At 38.7% G+C, this 20,209-nt stretch overlaps 1 long non-coding RNA gene across 1 annotated transcript; it reads right to left on the reverse strand.

The window, feature by feature from the left end:
- Window positions 1-521: 521 nt before the first annotated feature.
- Window positions 522-20,206, reverse strand: LOC112133040 (uncharacterized). Its single transcript, XR_008524891.2, has 6 exons — window positions 20,084-20,206; window positions 8,146-8,856; window positions 7,376-7,533; window positions 4,035-4,170; window positions 3,325-3,409; window positions 522-935 (listed from the first exon to the last, which is right to left on the reverse strand). It is a non-coding gene; the product is annotated as an uncharacterized LOC112133040 (long non-coding RNA).
- Window positions 20,207-20,209: the final 3 nt, after the last annotated feature.

The raw sequence follows: 20,209 nt of genomic DNA on the forward strand, positions 1-20,209 counted from the left end.
GAGGGTTCTTGCCCCCCAGAAAAGCAGTACTTGCCACTAAGGGTGAAGGACCAAGGCAGGCATCCCCACGTGGTCAGACACCTCTGAAATGTGGGTGAATAATCAGGCAGGCATCCCCACATGATTAAACACCAAGGGAAGACTGTCTTCCCGAGTCTGTGACCAGCACCGGAGTTTTTGGGTCCACGGATAAAACGCGTCTCCTTTGTCTCTACCAGAAAAGGAAAAGAACTGAAATTAAGAGAAGGGAGAGATTGAAGTGTGGTGCCAAGATTGAAAGGAGAAAGAGGTTGAGGGATAGTGAGAGAGGTTGAAGAGAGTAAAAAGAGGCTGCTTACCAGATTTAAAATTGGTGAGATGTTCCTTGGGCTGGTCGGTCTGAGGACCCGAGGTCGTAGGTGGATCTTTCTCATGCAGCAAAGAGCAGGAGGACAGGGGAGTGATCTCCCAAGGGAGGTACCCTGATCTGAGTCACAGCACCAAATTTCACGCGCGTCCGTGTGAAAAGACCACCAAACAGGTTTTGTGTGAGCAACAAGGCTGTTTATTTCACCTGGGTGCAGGCGGGCTGAGTCCGAAAAGAGCGAAGGGAGATAGGGGTGGGGCCGTTTTACAAGATTTGGGTAGGCAAAGGAAAACGGGGGTTTGTTCTCTGGTTGGCAGGGGTGGGGGGGTCACAAGGTGCTTGGCAGGGGAGCTTTTAAGCCACGATGAGCCAGGAGAAGGAATTTCACAAGGTAATATCATCAGTTAAGGCAAGAACAGGCCATTTTCACTTCTTTTCTGGTGAAATGTCATCAGTTAAGGCAGGAACCAGCCATCTGGAAGTGTACGTGCAGGTCACAGGGGATATGATGGCTTAGCTTGGGCTCAGAGGCCTGACAGTGTATACTTTGCCAGCGAATGTTACTGGTTATAGAGATTAGAATCCATGCCTGTTTAAGCAGAAAGAGATTTATTAAGAGATATTAGGAAGTTGTCCAATCACTGAAAGTACAGGTGGGGCAAACCTAGGTTGACCTGGGAACAGCTCCCAAGACCACATAATAGAAATTGCCTGTTGGGGGAGAGGCTAACTCATCTGACTTTAAACTTATGCTGCCTCTACCATAATCTAGAAAGAACCATTGCCACCAATGACCACCCAAACTATGCTGCTTCTGCTGTGATTCCAAAAGCACTTCACTTACCCTTAAACTCAGAAATACCCATGCTTGCAAATATGGATGTCACGGCACTATTTTGCCAAGCAGTTGATCAAATCAAAGGCTCATTAAGCTGTATCTGATTGGTGAACTCTAAGCCACACGTCTGTACTCTTAACAGCAAGTTGTGCTGGGTGATGTAGTTTTTTCAATTCTGTGTTGGGGAGGCACAATGCACAATGTGGGAAACTATCACCACATGGAGAAATCATTGAGAAAAAAATCTTCTACAAATAATAGACATGAATGACAGAGGTCCATCATAATTAATATTCCAATTTTTTTTTTTTTTTTTGAGACGGAGTCTCGCTCTGTCGCCAGGCTGGAGTGCAATGGCGCTCTCGGCTCACTGCAACCTCTGACTCCCTGGTTCAAGCAATTCTCCTGTCTCAGCCTCCCAAGTAGCTGGGATTCCAGGCACGCACAACCACGTCCAGCTAATTTTTATATTTTTAGTAGAGATGGGGTTTCACCATGTTGGCCAGGATGGCCTCGATCTCCTGACCTCACGATCTGCCCGCCTTGGCCTCTCAAAGTGCTGGGATTACAGGCGTAAGCCACCGTGCCTGGCCCATTTCAAAATCTTCACTCATGGTTAAGTTCTATTAATATCATTAATATACCCCACTTTCCACTGGATAATATATACTGACCCCTGAAATAATTTTTAGAAAAATTTAGGAACCAAAGAATTGTATACGCTTGATTTAGAATGTTCCTCATGGATAATGAGTATTGAAATCTGCATTAATATCTTCAGTAATGAATCAACTACCCCGTTTTTAGCAAAGTCAGATATTAAAAAGATTTTCAACAAAACTATAATTGATTATTTGAGCTCACCAGATAGGATTGCTGCTTAAGAGACTTATTTATAGCATGTTAGATCTAAAACTGTCTGATAGCACTTTAATAATTCCACAAGGTCCTCAAATAACTCACTCCAAGATAAATCAGAGACAGCGAGGAATCTTCTCATTGGATGTGTCTGGGCACCATCCATGGTCAGTAAGCTCAGTGTGCTGGAGTTCAGGGTTTTCTATTTTCTTTGTTTCTACAGTTAATTTGTTAGCATGTGAATTTTCAGAAGTAGGTGGACTGTTATCAGTCCTTCTGGTATCTTCCAAAGCAAGTTTTTGAATAGAGCATCTACTAGAGTTTCCAGTACAAGGCTCTATTTGAATCCTTCCAATAGTTGTAGAGATTTTGCCTGCTCTTGTTCAACTTTCTTTTAACAGCTTCTCTTCTTTATTACCAAGAGTCTTTGTGTTAGGCAGCAATAAAACAGATGGTGAACAAGTCTTCATGAAAGCCATCTTTTATAGAGACAAAATTCCTCTAGCATAATGACCCTAAATCAGATCTAAAGAAAAAATTCAATGGAAACGTCGTACCAGTGTTTCGTGGCCTACACAACAGACTCCTACCCTTTCACATGGTTGGCTTAATTGAAAAATGGTTGGTTTTTGTTTTGCCCAGTCTAATACTATTGCACTTAGGAATAATAATTCTATTAGCATATATATATATATGTTTCTAAATCTAAAATATTTAATTCTCGTAACAGTGAGTGAACAAAAGCATTGCGTGGGCTAAATGTAGACTACAAATAAAAATGGCCATTTAGATTCTAATACTACATTATCTAAAAAGTTACCTTCAATCACTTGCAATCATTAAATATTTTACTTTTACTTAGGCAATAATGACATTACCTAACAGATAATTCTTCTTTGGAGGTCTCTACTAAATAGCTCTACTTAAAATAGCAGAGCTGAGTCAACATCTGAGAATGCATTATGAGTGTAGGCAGCAAAATGACTCACAAAATGGTAAACATACGAAGAAGCCAAACCTTCACTTTAAAAGATTAATGATAGTATACAACAAATGACAAAGTAAGCATCTATCTCTACTACCTCTTACCTGTATTTCTCTGGATTCTAAATAAACATTCCATACAGATATTCTATAAGTTTATATTGAAGAATTTATATGCTTTGACTGTGCCTACTCTTTTTCACTGTGCCACAAAGCTGTTGAGCTTTATACAGAACTTCAGTTTAGTGCATTTATTTGTCAAGCTATAGGTGTAAAAGCCAGATATTCTAGCATTTACCTCATTGGTTCAGCTTCTTCTTCTGACCACCCTTTCCTTCTAAGATTTTTCTTCACCATCCTACCTCTTTTTCTTTCTTCATATCCTTGGTATAAAAATGTAAATAGTTTTTCAGCTAGAAGGAACCAGCAAAGAGGTCCCCTAGGTTTCATCTGTATAGATTACTGGTAAGTTTATTACCTCTAAGAGCTAGTTCCTAACAATAGCTCTCATCTGCATAGTAAAGGGCCTCCTTCATCCCATTTCTTACATCCTTCTAGATATCCCAAAATAATTTAAACACTGTCAGCAATTCTCTGTCTGAAAGCTCCGTTAGCCCATATACTATAGAACCAGTCTGGGATACTCCCGTTAATGGTACACTCATCCTATGGCTTAGATCTCCCATAGAGTGGCATGGATGCCCTCTTGCTCTGGTAACCCTTTGGTCATCTTCTCTCTGTGTCTGAACCTGCCCCCTATGGCCCTGGCCACATCTGCCTCTAGATCTAGTCATCTGTATTCACTACTGTCACCATTAAGTAGGAAAACACTTTTTCTTTAAGTGCCATTCTTGGCAAGGCAGAATAGGGGCGATGTTGGGTTCTTAACATTTATTTTGGTTAATTCATCTTGAATGTGCACATGGGTATTCTAAATCCAAGACAGCTTTGTTACTAATTAGTTTACAGTAAATAATAAAATTATTGGACCATTTCCCCAAAACTTACCTTGGAACAAAGGGATGAAAGCAGCTGGAAACATCTCCTTCATGAGTGGCCAGACACTCCCCAGGTAAGAAAAAGAGAACAACAAATTTTCTTCTTTTACATACTTAAGAGAGATGGCCTGCTTGCTACTCATTTCCTAAGAGGAGAGAGAAGAACAAAATCAAAATATTTGTTCCTTAGAAATAGGATGGAGGCTGGGCATGGTGGCTCAGGCCCATAATCCCAGCACTTTGGGTGGCCGAGGTGGGAGGATCGCTTGAGCCCAGGAGTTTCAAGACCAGTCTGGGTAATATAGTGATAACTCATATCTACAAAAAATTAAAAAATAAGCCGCGTGTGGTGCCACATGCCTGTAGTCCTAGATATTTGGGAGGCTGAGATGAGAGGATTGCTTGAGGCAGAGGCTGCAGTAAGCCAAGATTGCACCACTGCATTCCTGCTTGGGTGACGGAGGGAGAACTTGGAAAAAAAGAGAGAGAGACAGAAAGAAAGAAAGACAGAAAAAGGAAAAAAAGAAAAAGAAATGGAATGGAAAGAGTGCTGGGTTCTCACCCTAACCTTTGGGAATGTAAATGTCTTTATAGATAAACCCAGATCCTGGCTTTTATAATCTAAAGACATCTCCTAAATTCGGGATTCATCTCTTTTGCTATGTAAATACCTAGAAGATAGTGCTCCAGTCCTCCTGATACCTTGGGACTTGACTTAGGGACCTAGTCTAGCTGTAACCATTTGGCTCTCAGGAAGACAGGAGAAGTGTTATCTTTTCAAATCAGAAATAGAACTACTTCTAGTATATGAAGAGTAAGATGCTTCAGGGGAAGTCAAAGCAAACACTCCCTATCTGCATATCAGACTCATCTCCTTGCCTTAGGAAACTAGGGCTTCTTATAGGAACACTGGGAAAACCAGGAAAGTGTTATTTCCACTGGAGAGTGTGTGTCCTTTTCTCAGAACAGAATTATTTGAATAGCTAGTGTGAAAGGAAAATCTTGGAACCCCAAAACTGCTAAGCTAAAGGGAAAATTCAAGCTGGGAACTGCCCAGGGCAAACCTGCCTCCCATTCTATTCAGTCATCCCTCTGCTCACTAAGATAGATGCAGATCTGATTGCCTCCTTTGGAAAGGCTTATCAGAAAATCAAAGAATGCAACCATGTCTCTCACCTACTTGTGACCTGCAAGTCCCCTCCCTGCTTCGAATTGTCTCCTCCTTTCTGGACTGAACCAATGTACTTCTTATATATATATATTGATTGATATCTCATGTCTCCCTAAAATGTATAAAACCAAGCTGTGCCTCGACCACCTTGGGCACATGTCATCAGGACCTCCCGAGGCTGTGTCATGGGTGTGCATCCTCAACCTTGGCAAAATAAACTTTCTAAATTGAGACCATCTCAGATATTTGGGGTTCACACTAGTAAAGATGTTTTGGTGGTGGTGGTTTGTTTTGTTTCTGTCTTTTTTTTTTTATTTTTTTGAGACGGAGTCTCACTCTTGTCACCCAGGCTGGAGTGTGGTAGTGCAATCCTGGCTGACTGCAACCTCTGCAATCCTCCTGCCTCAGCCTCCCAAGTAGCTGGAATTACAGGCATGCACCACCACACCCGGCTAATTTTTGTGTTTTTTTAGTAGAGATGGGGTTTCACCATGCTGGCCAGGCTGGTCTAGAACTCCTGACCTCAGGTGATTCGCCCACCTCAGCCTTCCAAAGTGCAGAGATTACAGGCATGAGTCACCGTGCCCAGCCTGTTTCTGTCATTTTTTAAAAGGTTTTCCATGTCCATAGCTTTCTCCTCAGACCAGGGTGGGAAGCAGTGGTAGTGTCTTGTGCTCAGTACCTCTTCACTTAAAGTGACATTTTCTGCCCTGTCAGGAACGTTGTTCTCTCTGGCTATAACTTTCATCAATATCTTCTGCATTCTCCTTACTGTCTATAAACCGCAATTATGGGCAAGATTCAAGTTCTTTTCTGTGAAATTCTTAGGTTTCAAGAAAATCAGGAGTTATGATTAAATATAATGGAGTGTCACCTAGTTCTGCATGTTAGTGTCCATGAGCTGTTGCTCATGTGCAGTTACTATTTACAACCTAGAGATGATGTATAAGATAAATCTAGTTTATAATAAAATAGCAAGATTGAATAGATCATAACTGTGTCAGCTGTGGTGAAGGCACTAAAAATTAAGTTATTTTTCTTTTCTGAATTGACAGATAATGACAATAATCACATATTATTGTTTGTATTAGATTATTCTTTCAAATATACTTAGTATTCCTTGTGTCAAAGATATTGTTTTCTTCCAAGTCATTTTATATAAAGTAATATCCCCCTACACTCTGGCATAATAAAGCAACCAACTCATATTGCAAGTTTTTTTTTTCAGACAAAAAAAACCAGTTAAGATATATGAAATTTTGCTATTTTATTATAAATTATATTCATCTTATTCATCATCTTTAGGTTTTAAATAGTAGCTGCACTTGTAGTTAAATGCTATTTTAATTATCCAATGAATATCTTATATATAGAAATAAAGAATATAAAACTCTAAAAGTGCTTTTCATGCAGTTTCTCATTTATACTCATAATACCCCCTTATCAACTGAAGTGTGTCCCCACCCTCCCCCTCCCAAATTCATATGTTGAAGCTCTAACCCTCAGTGTGATTGTATTTGGAGTATGGCCTATAAAAAGGTAGCAAAGGTTGAGTCACAAAAGTGAGTCTTTTTTTTTTTTTTTTTTTCTGAGACGGAGTCTCACTCTGCTGCCCAGGCTGGAATGCAGTGATGTGATCTCAGCTGACTGCAACCTCCGCCTCCCAAGTTCAAGCAATTCTCCTGCCTCAGCCTCCCAAAGTGCTGGGATTACAGGCATGAGCCACCACGCCCAGCAAGAGTGAGTCTTAATCCAGTATGACTAGTGTCCTCATAAGACAAGGAAGAGACCTAAGAGGCCTCTCTCTCCCTGAGTGCACATGGAGAAAAGGCCCTCTGAGGATTCAGTGAGAAGGCGGACCTCCACAAACCAAGAAGAGAGGCCTCACTAGAAACCAGTCCTGAGGGCATCCTGATCTTGGACTTCTAGAAATGTGGCAAATTAATTTCTGTTGTTTAAGCCACTCAGTCTGTGGTAGCTCAATTTTATAAATAAGAAAAGAGGCCCAGGAAAGGTTCAGAAACTTGCTCAAGGTCACGAAGCAGCCGGCAGATTTTCAGCAGACTGGATAGCTACAAGATCAGTCAAAATAAGTTAGAAAAGATTTGAAAAGAAGTGCCATAAGCAAGAATATTTAATACACAGAGTATAGTTTTTAACAACATAGCAAGATTGCTTACAGCCTAACTGGATTGCTGGATGAGAAATTCAGGCAGAGAGAAGCAATCTTGTAGAGAACATCATGTGACTCAGAAAAGGCAGAAATAGGCATTTATCTGTTCTTTTGAGGCTGGATAACCTTTGGAGCCAATTTAGGAAGAACTTTCTAGAGGTTCACCTAGGGAAAGAAATGAGAGAGTAGCTAGATGATAAAGTTTGAGACAGTAAGATATCCACTAATACAAAATAAGGAAAAAGACTACTTCCCACTGTGTTTAGAATACAGTTCAAATTCCTTAACATGGACTATCTTTGTGGTATAATGCTATAATTTATTAACCAATCCAGGACATTTTTTGAAGTCAAAGGGAGTGCTATTACAATTTTTCCAGGAAAATATGGTTAAACTAGGACAGCTCTGGGCAGACATGTATATACAGTTACCTTGGCGATAAATGAAGGCCCTGCATCATCTGACCACATCTTGTTAAATTTTCCCCATTCATTGATCCTACTGACTTTCTTCCAGTTCTTTGAACATACCCACCGCTAAGCTCGTTCTTGCTCAGGGACCCAACACATACTTTCAGTCTATCTTGTTCAGCTCTTCTCTCTTTGCCTGGTTAACTAATAATCTCTGTAGTGATCACACTCTGTAGGCCAGTTACCCAGCAACGCTTCCCTACTTTTTTCTCAATTGTACCTGGATTTTGCCCAGCTGTCCCTCACACACCCTCTGTCACTTGAGAAACTCTGTAACTACAACCTTAGTCCAGGGAAGAATACTCACAGGAAGAAGTCGGTCAGCCGTGGCATTCCTCTGTCTGCCAACAACTTTAGTTTTCAGAGTCTTGCTCTGTTGCTCAGGTTGGTGTACAGTGGTGCCATCATAGCTCACTGCAGCCTCAAACTCATGGGCTCAAGCGATTCTCCTGCTTTAGCCTCGGAAAGCACTGAGATTACAGGTGTGATCCACTGTACCCAGCCTTGTCTGGGCAATGACTTAAAGAAAATATATTAGTTTGGAGCTTCACATGGCAGAAAACTCTCCTAATTAGTGGTTTGAATGAAAGAGAATTCGTTTCTGTCCCTCATTTAAAAGAAGTGAGGAAGGAGACAGCCGGGGGCCGGGATGGCGTTATAGCTGTCAAGCACTCAGGGTCCATATTGCCTTGTTATCTTCACATGTGGCTGCAGATCTTCAGATCATATTCAAATTGCAGCAGCAGGAAGCAAGAAGGGACAGGGAAGGGTACACCCCTTCCTTGTAAGAATATAGCCCAGAAATCACCGCCACTTACCTCTATTGCCAAAACAGTAAAAAGGGCATACCTGGTTCTCAGGAAAGCTGGGAAATGTAATCTTCGTTCCAGGTGGCTCTGTGCCCCACTGAAAACTTAGGATCATGGATCTTGATGCAAAACTAGCAGTCTTTCTGCCACGGTGCACCAATTAGCCCGAAGGGAAGGACTCAGTCCTAGCATACTCCTCTTTCCCTCTCCTGCTGGACATGACCAAGAAGACAAGAAATCCAAGTTGCAGCTCTTTAAGTGAGAGAAAAATAAACATCTAATTTTTTTTGAGACTTCTTATAACCATAAAAAGACTCAGGCTTAAAAGGAAATTGATACTGGGGACAGCAGAGCCAAAACAAGAACCCAGGCACCTGATTATATGGTTGAGCCACTGAAACCACCAACTGCAAAACCTGCTCTAGCTCTCCATGAGCTACCGAGAGAAGAAACTTCTTTATTGCGCAGGCCACTTTGGTTCAGAGTTTCTTTTCCTCGTAGCTGCAAGCATCTTAACAAAATTCCCTACAGGTGCCCTACACACTCAATCTCTGTTATAATTTAACTTAGTAACCTCTTATTTTCCTTTATAGCCTTCATTATAATTTTGAATCATTTGTTACTTGCTTGAAGTTTATCTCCTCTGCTAGGCTGTGAGCCATGACCTTTGGGTCTAGATTTGTTTTGTAATTTATTGTATACCTGGTGAACGAAACGAAATGGCTAGCACGATGCTTGGCACACAGTAGGTGTGTAAGTAAATGGTAGCTATGATAAAAATGATGTTTGACTAGTAAGCCTTGCTCATTCAAAGAGATCACTTCTCCTTAAAGGTAGCATTGAAGCCACATGAAGTAATGAAGGACAGTTTGGGGAGTCATTTTCTCCTTTATTCTGCAGGATTTTGTCATATACTACTCATTATTTCAACTACATCAAAGATCTATTTTATAGTTTTGGTGTGACCTCAAATTTGAATATTGGACTACTTTGAGCTATAGCTTGGTCTTAAAAGGAACGACTGCAGAGCTGAGTGCCTAGGTGACAGTCACAGCTGCAGCATCGGTGGTCATGCTGTTGCTTTCACTCAGATATCACAGGAGTGGTGACTACATAAATGTGACTAGAATAGTTCTCAGTCTCTTCTGTCACACTACAATATTGAAGTGATGTCTTCCCAAACACTGGAGGCCTTGCCCTCTCATCTGCAGATGGCAATCCTATTCACGTCTAGCTTTTAGGCACACAGTTTTCTTCCTGAGGGCATGTTTCTTGATAAGTTTTCTTTTTTATACCCCCTTCCCAAAGCCCCAAAACCTGTCATTTTAATAATTTAAATAATATGTTTATATCTACAGGTAATGTCTAAAGTCTTTATATTCCACATTGAGGCGTACTTCTAATGTCATTTCCGTCTCATCTACTGTTTGTTTATATACCTAGGACATTAATTTTTAATTACAGTCATGTGTCACATATGATTCGGTCAAGGACAGACTGCATATATGTAATATATAAGATTACATATATAATACTGTATTCTTACTGTACCTTTCCTATGTTTTGATATATAGATACACAAATACTTACCATTGTGTTACAGTAGCCTACAATATTGAGTACAGTCACATGCTGTACAGGTTTGTAACCTAGGAGCAATAGGCCATACCATATAGGCTAGATATGTGTTAGGCTATGCATCTAGGTTTCTGCAAGAACCCTCTATCAGGTTTACACAATGATGGAATTGCCTGACGAAGCAGTTGTCATAACACATCTTTGTTGCTAACCAATGCATGACTGTATTATTTATCTCAGTTCTCCATTCTATCTAAATGTGATTAATTACTACACAAAGTGCTTAGGAAAAAAAGTGTAACCATGGCATTAATCATTGGTAAAATATATAAGTCTTCACTTTCAAAAACTTTGTTCAGATTTTTTTTGACTCTTAGCAATGGTGATACTAAATAGGTATCATTTATTGAGTCCCTATACTATTCCAGGTATTATGATAGATAGTTTATATAATGCAAGCAGAAAAAGTATGCATTTAATCAGTGGGCCAAGGGTTATACTACAAGCTGCTCTATGTTATACAGAATGAATAGTTGGAATGGTTCAATAACAGGAAATTATCTGAATTTAAAACATTTTAAATTATCATTTGCATTTAGATGTTACTCACTGAATTACAGAGTAACTAAAAATTCACACACACAGATCGAAAATACATTTTTAAAATTTGATAAAGTTCACAGAATGGGGAGGGTTAAAAGCAACTCATCTTTTTATTTGTATGAGTATTTTTTAGATTGATAAATATCCCTATTTTTAAAATTTCTGAGATTTAATTCACTCACCTCACCTAATCATGGATACTTTGTCTTAAAATGGAAATAAAAATAGGCATTTAATCTCTGCCCTCCCACCCCAGTATCTTCTCCCCCCGGTCCTCTGTTTCTCAGCTTCTGATGGTCACGATCCATGACTTCCTGACTTCTCCCTCTAACTAAAGCTTCAATTTTCTAGCTGTTTAGTGTATCCTATCACTAAACAGGTGTTGAAGGCAGATATCAACACCTTCAATGCCCTCATGCTCTAGAGTTCAGCATAATTAATTAATGATCCTTCACTGGAATCTGGGAGCCCAGCTATGACAGCTTTACTCCTTGAGTCTCCTCAGTGAGTAGCCATGTGTGCTCATAAAGTGCAATTTTTCTTTCCCATTGCCATCATCCCCACCTTATATTGAATTGAGAGTCTGCCATGGTCTCTACTTCTAAATTCAGCCAGATTATTCAACTTACTACCCTGGGAGTCTTGCCCCGAATACCTACTAATACCCTATACCCTCTTTGGACACACATTAGCCTTCACTTGCCTAATGCCTGGATATTGTCTCTACTGTAAGTTTCTCAACACTGGGTTCTTCTCCTATGATCAGAAAACTAAGCCCAATCAGAGCATGTAATATGTCAAGGTTATGTGCCTAGAAAATGCAACTTTGGAGAAAAGATTTACTAAGAATTATTTCTGTAAGACTTAATGGAAATGGTCGAGATGTATTTCCAGATCTCCATCATCTATGTGTTTTATTCTAACAACTCTCTCCCTAAACCTTTAAATAACTTTTATATTATATAACATACAAAAAAATGATTCTTGCCTTAAATATACTGATTCTAGGCTTGGTAGAAGGACTGTAAGTAAACTCTAAGGTGTTAAACAGAGAAGTGCAAGTGCCATGTATGTACCTCTCTGTATTCACATTTATATCCAATGGCTCAATGAGTACTGAAAATGGAGAAATGTAATTGGTGGGTCGACTAAAGGTTATTTCTTCTTTATCCCTGTTTGAGAGAATAAGGAAGAAATGATTGATTTACTGTTTTTTTTTTTTTCTGAGGATAATCATGTCAAGAATCATTTGGAATCACCTCCAGGAAAACTGTCACAAAACTGACCATCTTTTAAATATGGTAACTTACAGTGAAGCGTGTCTCACACAAATGAATGACATAAATGCAGAAAGATATCTGCAGGGTTCACACATAACTTACCTCAGATGCTGATTACTGCCAAAATTACAACTGCCCTGCACCACTCTTGGGCACTGAATCTTGCCTGTCTAGATGATAAAATCAGTGTGCACAAGATCATTTTCTTAGCATCTATGACCAGATTGCATGCCAGGCTATGAGTTCTTTTCTTCCCTACCCACTCCTAGAATATCATATACCTTATGATAGTCCCACGATTGGACACGTTTCAATCACTGAAGCAGAATTTCTGCTTCAAAAATTTCAGTTTTAGGAGTATATCCACATCACTTGAATGGTACTTTTTACTGTCTTCCAATATAAGGGTTCCCAGAGTGTAATATGAGAAAAAAAAAAAAAACATATTCTCCAGCACCCAGAATCTAAAACGAATGAATTACTTTAAAACTTTTTTTTTCCAGAATAGACCTTTCAAAGGAAACCAAGAAAGATTCAGACATTTCCTTATACATTTTTTAAGTTACCAAGTGGAATAATAGAGTTGCATATGAATTTTTAGCTCTGTAGGTATTCTCAGTTATAAAAACATGTGCATGGCTCATCTAACCTTCTCTTTCATACACTGATTTTAAATTCTTTTCAGCTTTATATATATAAGTAAGGAGCATGAAAGTGGCAATAGGTCCACAGAAAGAACAGACCTTTAACAGTGGATTTTGCCTGATTTATTCCCTTTACATGGAGGTCAGATAAGCTGATGCCTCAATGGTTAAGAACAAGAGGTGAAAGCATTCTCCTTTGCAATTCTGAGTATATGTGTGAAAGAATAACACTGAAAATCAAGACTGAGCAGCTATTAAATAACTCGAGGTCAAGAACCTAGGGAGATGGGTCCATGAGAGTTAACATGACGGGTAGAGCCTCAGATGGTAACTGGGAACTAGAGGGCAGAAGACAAGGATTCTAAGTGTCAGGGAGAATAAAACCGAGGTACAGCAGGTCAAAATGTGTGAGCAGTATAGCATCCAGAACAAAAGACTGAGATGACTAATAGGACTTAGGATAAAAAAAAAATAATAATACCCCTCCAATTACAGAAAAGAATGGGGCTAAGTTTCCCTAGGCTCTGCAGAAATCCTTAAGACATTCTGAATATGAAAAGGTATGAAATGGGAGATAGTCCTTGTGTTTAGGGTTCTCAAGACCAACCCACCAGAAGGGCTCACAGGATTAAATATATATAATCATATTCACAGTTAGGGGTATTACAGTTAAAGGATATACAACAAAATCAGCAAAGGGAAAAGGTGCATGAGGAGAAGTTTGGAAGAAACCAGGCACACACTTCCAAGAGTCCTAATGGAGTCTCACAGGATGTGCTCAGTTCCTCCAGTAACAGATTTATGTGAAGCTATCAACCAAGAGAGCTCATTAACCAGTGCTCAAGGTTTTCATTGAGGGGTGGCAATGTAAGCACCCTCTGCCTAACACATACCAAAATTCCAGACTCCCAGAAGGAAGGCAGGTGTTTAACATAAACCACATTGTTTCTACAAACAGTTTAGGCCATTCTTATCATTTAGGGAAAGTTTTATATCAGTGTAGGAAACTGTTTATCAGCCAAGTTATCCAACACCAGCCGAGAGCCAACCTTGCAAGCAGGTCTTTTTTAAGAATAGAAGCCTCAGGTCTGTTATGTTAACTCCTTTCTACACAGTTCCCACAATAATTTTCCCTCTCTGTTTCCTTTTCAGATATAGCTGCTTTTGTTTGCAAATGGGGATCCAGAAACTTTCCTATAATCAAAAAAACTCAAGTAAAATAATTAACTCACCATCTAGGACCTTAATTTCTGGATCTTATTTATTCTAGAGCTTTAGTTGTCTCAGTGTATCATAAATGGGGATTAGCCCGACTTCAAGTAGCAGGTATTTCCCTAAAGCCAGCATTTACATTGGTAGTGATTTCACAGGTCCATTAACCTCAACTGGGACTAGTTTCTTTAGAATGAAAATGCAGTGATACAAATTACAACCTAGGTTCTCTGGTGACCAGATGTTCACGATAGCATATTAGAGATATAGTTTCAGCAGTAAGTTTGTGGGTGAGTCAGAAAAGGCCAAGAAGACCGAAAAGTTTACTAGGTTCGTTAACTACGAGAATGCTACAGGCTTCACAAGGAGCCAAGCAAACTCTCTCACTTTCCTGAAAAGGATAGTTGTCCAGATAATATAAGCAGAGAAGCTGAATATTAACTGCTAAAACTGTTCAAAGAATGCCAATAACTTTTGGACGTCCTTGACTGTCTAGAGAATATGGAAGGGCGGCCTTCTGTCCATTTTCCTTGGGAGGGTGAGGTACAGATTCTCAGAAACCAATGATCTCTGGTATCCTATCTGGTTCTGCTCTTAAGGATGCACAACAAATGATTCTGACATGTGCATGTGGGCCAGGCAGCTGTGAATACATGAGCTAACTGCTCAAGCAAGCTCAGGGTCAAGTGCCTACAGGTGGGCTAGAAATATGGTTCAACAGCTAGGTTCAAATAGTAAGTCTGAGAAAGGAGGGCCTGAGATGGGAATGAAGAACTAGAGTGAAAAGCCAAGACGCAAAAGAGTGACAGTGATGGGAGAACAAAAGGAAGAGAAGCTGCTTGGAGAAATACTATACCTAGAGGTCTGTGGTGGACAATGGGCTTTTTATAACTTCTCCATGGTCTACTGAGTGAATAAAATAGTTCTGTTTGAAGGGATCTGAGCTGAGTAGGCAAACTTAATATTAAAAAAAGGAAAATAAATGAAGGAAATATACTATAATAAAAATTAAAATATATTCTTAAATTTTCTTATGTGCTATAGGAATCATTCTTAAAAAAGCTTTCAACAGCAATAAAATGACCTGAAAGCAATGTTTTTAAACTACTGCAACAGGCCTGAGATATCGATCCTTAGAAAAACCTGTATGCAAGGTTGGCCCTTAGCTGGTGTTTGGGAACGTGGCTGGTAAACAGTTCCCCGAACTGATAGTAAACTTTCCCTAAGTGATAAGAGTGGCTCACTGTGACTAACTGTCCACAATGTGGTTTTACGCCAAACACCTTCACACAGTGTCCCAGCTTTCCTTCTGGGAGTCTGGAATTTGGGTACATGCTAGGCAAAAACTGGTTTTCCTTCTGAACTTTTTTTTCCTCTTTAAAGAGATTCACAAACATAGCACTCCTGGAATTATCACACTGGAATAGTCTACTTACCAGTCTTGACTGATTATAAATCTTTCAATTAACCAAGCAAGTATCTTCAAAACAGCAACTATAACAAAAACCTACTGCAATAACTTCTGGCCTGGTCCGCAAACTGGCAGTCTCATCCCTCTCAAAGAAATTATTTATCTACTGAGAGCCTACATAGTCATGACACTCAACTGATCTAAAATCCTCAGAAGTTCGTTATTGTCTCCTGAATTATGATCAAACTTATTAGCCTGGCACTCAAGCCTTTTACAATTTGTCCTTGGCCGACATATTCAATTTAGCTTTACACTTTACCATTTTACCCATTTACACTTTAAGTGTTTGTTACCTGTGTGTGACATGTATGCTTTCCATGAGAATTCTTTCAAAAATATCATGATCTATGATTTCAAGGTATCTCAATTCAATAAGAATTTTTTTGACCATCTACTATGTGCAAGGCTCAGTGTCCTGGGCACTGAAAGGGATAGAAAAATGAACAAGACCTGACCCCCACTCTCTATGATGAGCAATATAATTCATAGTCACTTTCTGAAAACCATTTGAGTCCTTAACGTGCTAGATCTATAACATGCTCCATTGCAAGAACTTCCCTGGGGAGCTTAGTGCTTGTGGACTCTTTGGATATTCCCAATAACACCATATTTAATTAGAACGTTTTTATTGGCCGGGCGCAGTGGCTCATGCCCATAATCCCAGCACTTTGTGAGGTGTTGGTGGGCGGATCACCTGAGGTCAGGAGTTCAAGACCACCTGGCCAACATGGTGAAACCCTGTCTCCACAAAAAATACAAAAAAATAGCTGGGCGTGGTGGTGGGCGCCTGTAATCCCAACTGCTTGGGAGGCTAGGCAGGAGAATCGCTTGAACCCGGGAGGCGGAGGTTGCAGTGAGCCGAGATCGCGCCATTGCACTCCAGCCTGGGCAACAAGAGCGAAATTCCATCAAAAAAAAAGAAGGCTTTTATTATATCTTTAAGTTTATCCCCTTTTTAAAAAGCGTTATCTGTCCATGTGCACACAGCTTTATTTAAAGATTTCCTCATAAAGTGATTTATTGTTCTTACCTCTTCTTAGCTTGGTGTTACAGAAGAATAATTATTCGCAAATATGAAGATCAAAACTTTACATTTATTCTAGGTTTCTTTCTATCTTTCAGAAATACAGTTAGGCATGTCTTCCCCAACTGATCATTATTTACTCAAGTGCTGACAAAGCATGCCAATTGCTCCCCCCATTACTGCCACTAGGTTCGGAGTTGACCTCATTAAAGAGTACAAGACACTTAGTTTAAAAATGCTACGTACTAATTTAAGGTCTGTAATACCATTTCAGATAAACAACAGCCTCAGTTTCCTTCAGTACAACCTCAGTGTTTGACTAGTAGTATTTGCATCAAAAAGCATTAAAAATAAAATAACACGTTACAATGTTGAAGACTACCATTCATAATGAAAATGTAACTATTATTAATACTTGCTTACCAAATAATGTATCAACAATTTTTGTGATGGAGAAACTATAGGAGATGTGAGAATAAACAGACAAAACACAGTATTGGAGATTTTAACAAATCTCTCAGAATCCAAGAAAATGAAGATAACAAATATTACTACAGATGTAAAAGACACAAATAACATAATCAATAAGGCAGATTTCATAGGTATCTATGAAATTCTATATACTATTAAGAGGAAATACCTTCTTTCAAGTTGCACACTGAATTTTCACAAAAGTGACATTTTAAGCCACAAAGAAGACCTCAACAATCCAAAGAATAGAAATATACAAACAGCATTCTCTGCCTACGTGATTTAAAATCAGACATTAATTTAAAGCAATCAAAAGGAAAAATGGTACTTTCTCTTGGAAATTCATAGTCAGACATTTTAGGATACAGCTAAAGCGTTACCATAACAATAAACGTGAAAAATATACCAACTAAATATCCAATTTCCAAAGCTAATAAACAAAAAAAGTGGAATGAAAAAAGTTGATAATGTTAAAACCAAAAATTAATGAGTTAGAAAAAAGTAGAGGTAATTAGTAAATGCAGAAGTGCTTTGAAAAAAAACAAGAAAAAATACTAATTAAAACAATAAAAAGGTAGAAAGCACAAATATACATAATTAGAATTAATAATAATAATAAACAGAAGAATAGACTCCCTTGGGAATTTCTATCAAATTTTCTATCAAATTTTTAAAGGCCAGATCCAAATGCTACTTAAAATATCCCAGTGCACAGAAAACTAAGGAAAACTTATTTTCCTTGTTATATTACAAATATATATTTTCTAATTTGAGTATAATATTACAATCAAAAAAGAAAAACACGTTTCACTATGAATATTGATGACACAAACTAAAAAACAAAAAACCCCAAAATTAGCAAAGAAAGCCCAAGAGCATATTAAAAACTAATTCATCATGACCAAGTGGAGTTTATTCCAGGAATGCTTAGTGGGTCAATATTATAAAATCTATTCATATAACCCATTAAATAAGTCGAGGAGAAAAATTATATTACCACCTTTAAAGATAGGGAAAATGCATCTGAGAACAATTTAGCACTTGTTTATATTTTTAAAAATTTCCCAATAGGAATAGATATTTCCTATCAATATGCAATATATATTATATAATGATACATGTACACACACACACACACACACACACACAATTTCCATCTCAAAGCCAACATCTTACTTGATGGAGAAATGAAAGGAAATTTCCTGCTCAAATCAGGAACAAAAAGATATCAGTTGTCCCCATCTGACTGAATATCATGTTGGAAATATTAGCTACTGAAATGAATAAACAATTGGAAATATAATAATTGGAAAGGAAAAGGCAAAATGATATCTAATTTAGGTGATATGATTAAACGTCTAGAAAATCTAAAGAAACACTTGGAAAAATAAAACAGAATAAGAAAATTCCCTATCCCATCTGTATCCTGCTTTTTTGTGGACTTTTATGTGTTTTTAGCACTACCAGTGAGTCAAGTTAAAAACTATGGTGTCATAATAATAATACTAATTTCATTTGAGTGTTCACAATCTGCATTCACTCTATGCTTTGCAGACCCCCACTCTTATTTAGGCAGTTGCTAAGTCACATAGAGTTTGTTTCTGAAATGCCCCTCCTATCAGTCTTCCTTTTGGGTCCAATCACTCACTCTCCACATGTAACTGGTAAATGGTTGCCTGTGTAGCGATGCTTGTTTTACATGTAATTTCCCTGATATAAAGTCAACTTCTTGACCTGGTTTTCTACCATAACTTACCTTTCCAGGCTTATTTCTGCTTACTCTTTTATACATGCATTGTTTATGAGGACCAGCCTTCTGAGTATCTCTTCGATATATCCATACTTGCAGTTCAACAACAAGAATTATTTCCCTAAAACATGCTATAATAATAATGTTTATTGTTTAGGCTTTGTGTTAAATAATTTGCACACTGCGTTTTCCCACATTACCAGGGCTGTGATTCCTTCCTCCTTTGCTATGTAACTTCCCAGGGTATTTTTTTGTTTTACACTTCAGATTTGTTTTTATTAACTCTACCTGATTATATACTTTTGAGTGTAGAAAGTGATCAGTACAATCTCTGTATCACTTGCAGTATGGATGGCATTCAACAAAAATCCCCCCCCTTTTTTTTTTTTAACAAACTGTGCCAGCCTGGAAGTTAAAAACTAAGATTTTAAACGCAACTAAGGATCTCCCTTTAGCCTCTTATTTTATCTATTTTTCATTAGTTGGCTCTATTCCATTTGAGCAGGGAGTCTGCCTTATTAGTGCCGTATTCTCAAGGCTTAGAACTATTCCTGGTACACGGTAGGCACTTAGTAATAATCCTACCTGTATGGCTATACAAAAATTAATTGAATGGTCATGAATAATGCAAAGAAGCAAAAGCTTAACAAAAGACAACATAAGCCAGTATCAAGGTCGGATGTTCACAATTTTCTGATTTGTTCCTGATCACATTCTAGGACAGATGTTTTTGTTTTGGTTTATGGACTGAAATTAAAAAAAAAAAATTATTTCAGCAGACCCTGAATCCATTTTTATAAAAATCCTTAGCTGTGAAAGGAACAAACTTTCTGGCAGATAGTATAATCAGAGTCAGGATTGGCTCGGTTTGAACCCTAATGCCCTTCAGGATATTGAAAATGTGATAAAATAATTGCATTATTAATGACCTAACGAAATTCTTATACATTATGCTGTAGAGCAATTCCGCAGCCATTATCTTCTTTGCTCCTAAGAACCCAGAAAGGTTATCCTTTTATTTGTCAGAAATCACCATGTTAAAATGCAAATACTTAGGATTGGTAGCCTCAACCCTTATCTTCTAAAACATCTTTAGCTATCCATAGAAAGCAAAGCATTAATAGGAATTGGACTGACGTTGGAGGTGGAAATACTGATGCACGTGACAGCTTTAAGGACTTGGGCGGCCAATTCCCCACTCCCCACTCCTCCTCAGATCCTCCAAAAAAAGCTCAAGTCCTAACTTTGACCAGGTTTGACAAAGAAGGGAGAGGACCAGGCGTTTTGTAAAGTGCTGCTTCCAAACGCCACCCGTCAGGACAGATTCGAAACCACTTTAACTTGCTGCCGGTTTCAACTGAAAATACATGGTACATAAGTAATCAAAAGTCGCAGTCTCAGACCTCTGACCAAAGAACCGAAATAGGACAGCGAACGACCGATTCCCAATTCTCCGAACCGAAGGGTCGGAGAAGCAGTTTAGAAGAGGAGTGGGTGGGTCTTCCACGACAAACTCCGCCCCTCCCTCA

Source organism: Pongo abelii, chromosome 3, assembly GCF_028885655.2.
Source record: "Pongo abelii isolate AG06213 chromosome 3, NHGRI_mPonAbe1-v2.0_pri, whole genome shotgun sequence".
In the NCBI taxonomy this organism is placed as follows: domain Eukaryota; kingdom Metazoa; phylum Chordata; class Mammalia; order Primates; family Hominidae; genus Pongo; species Pongo abelii.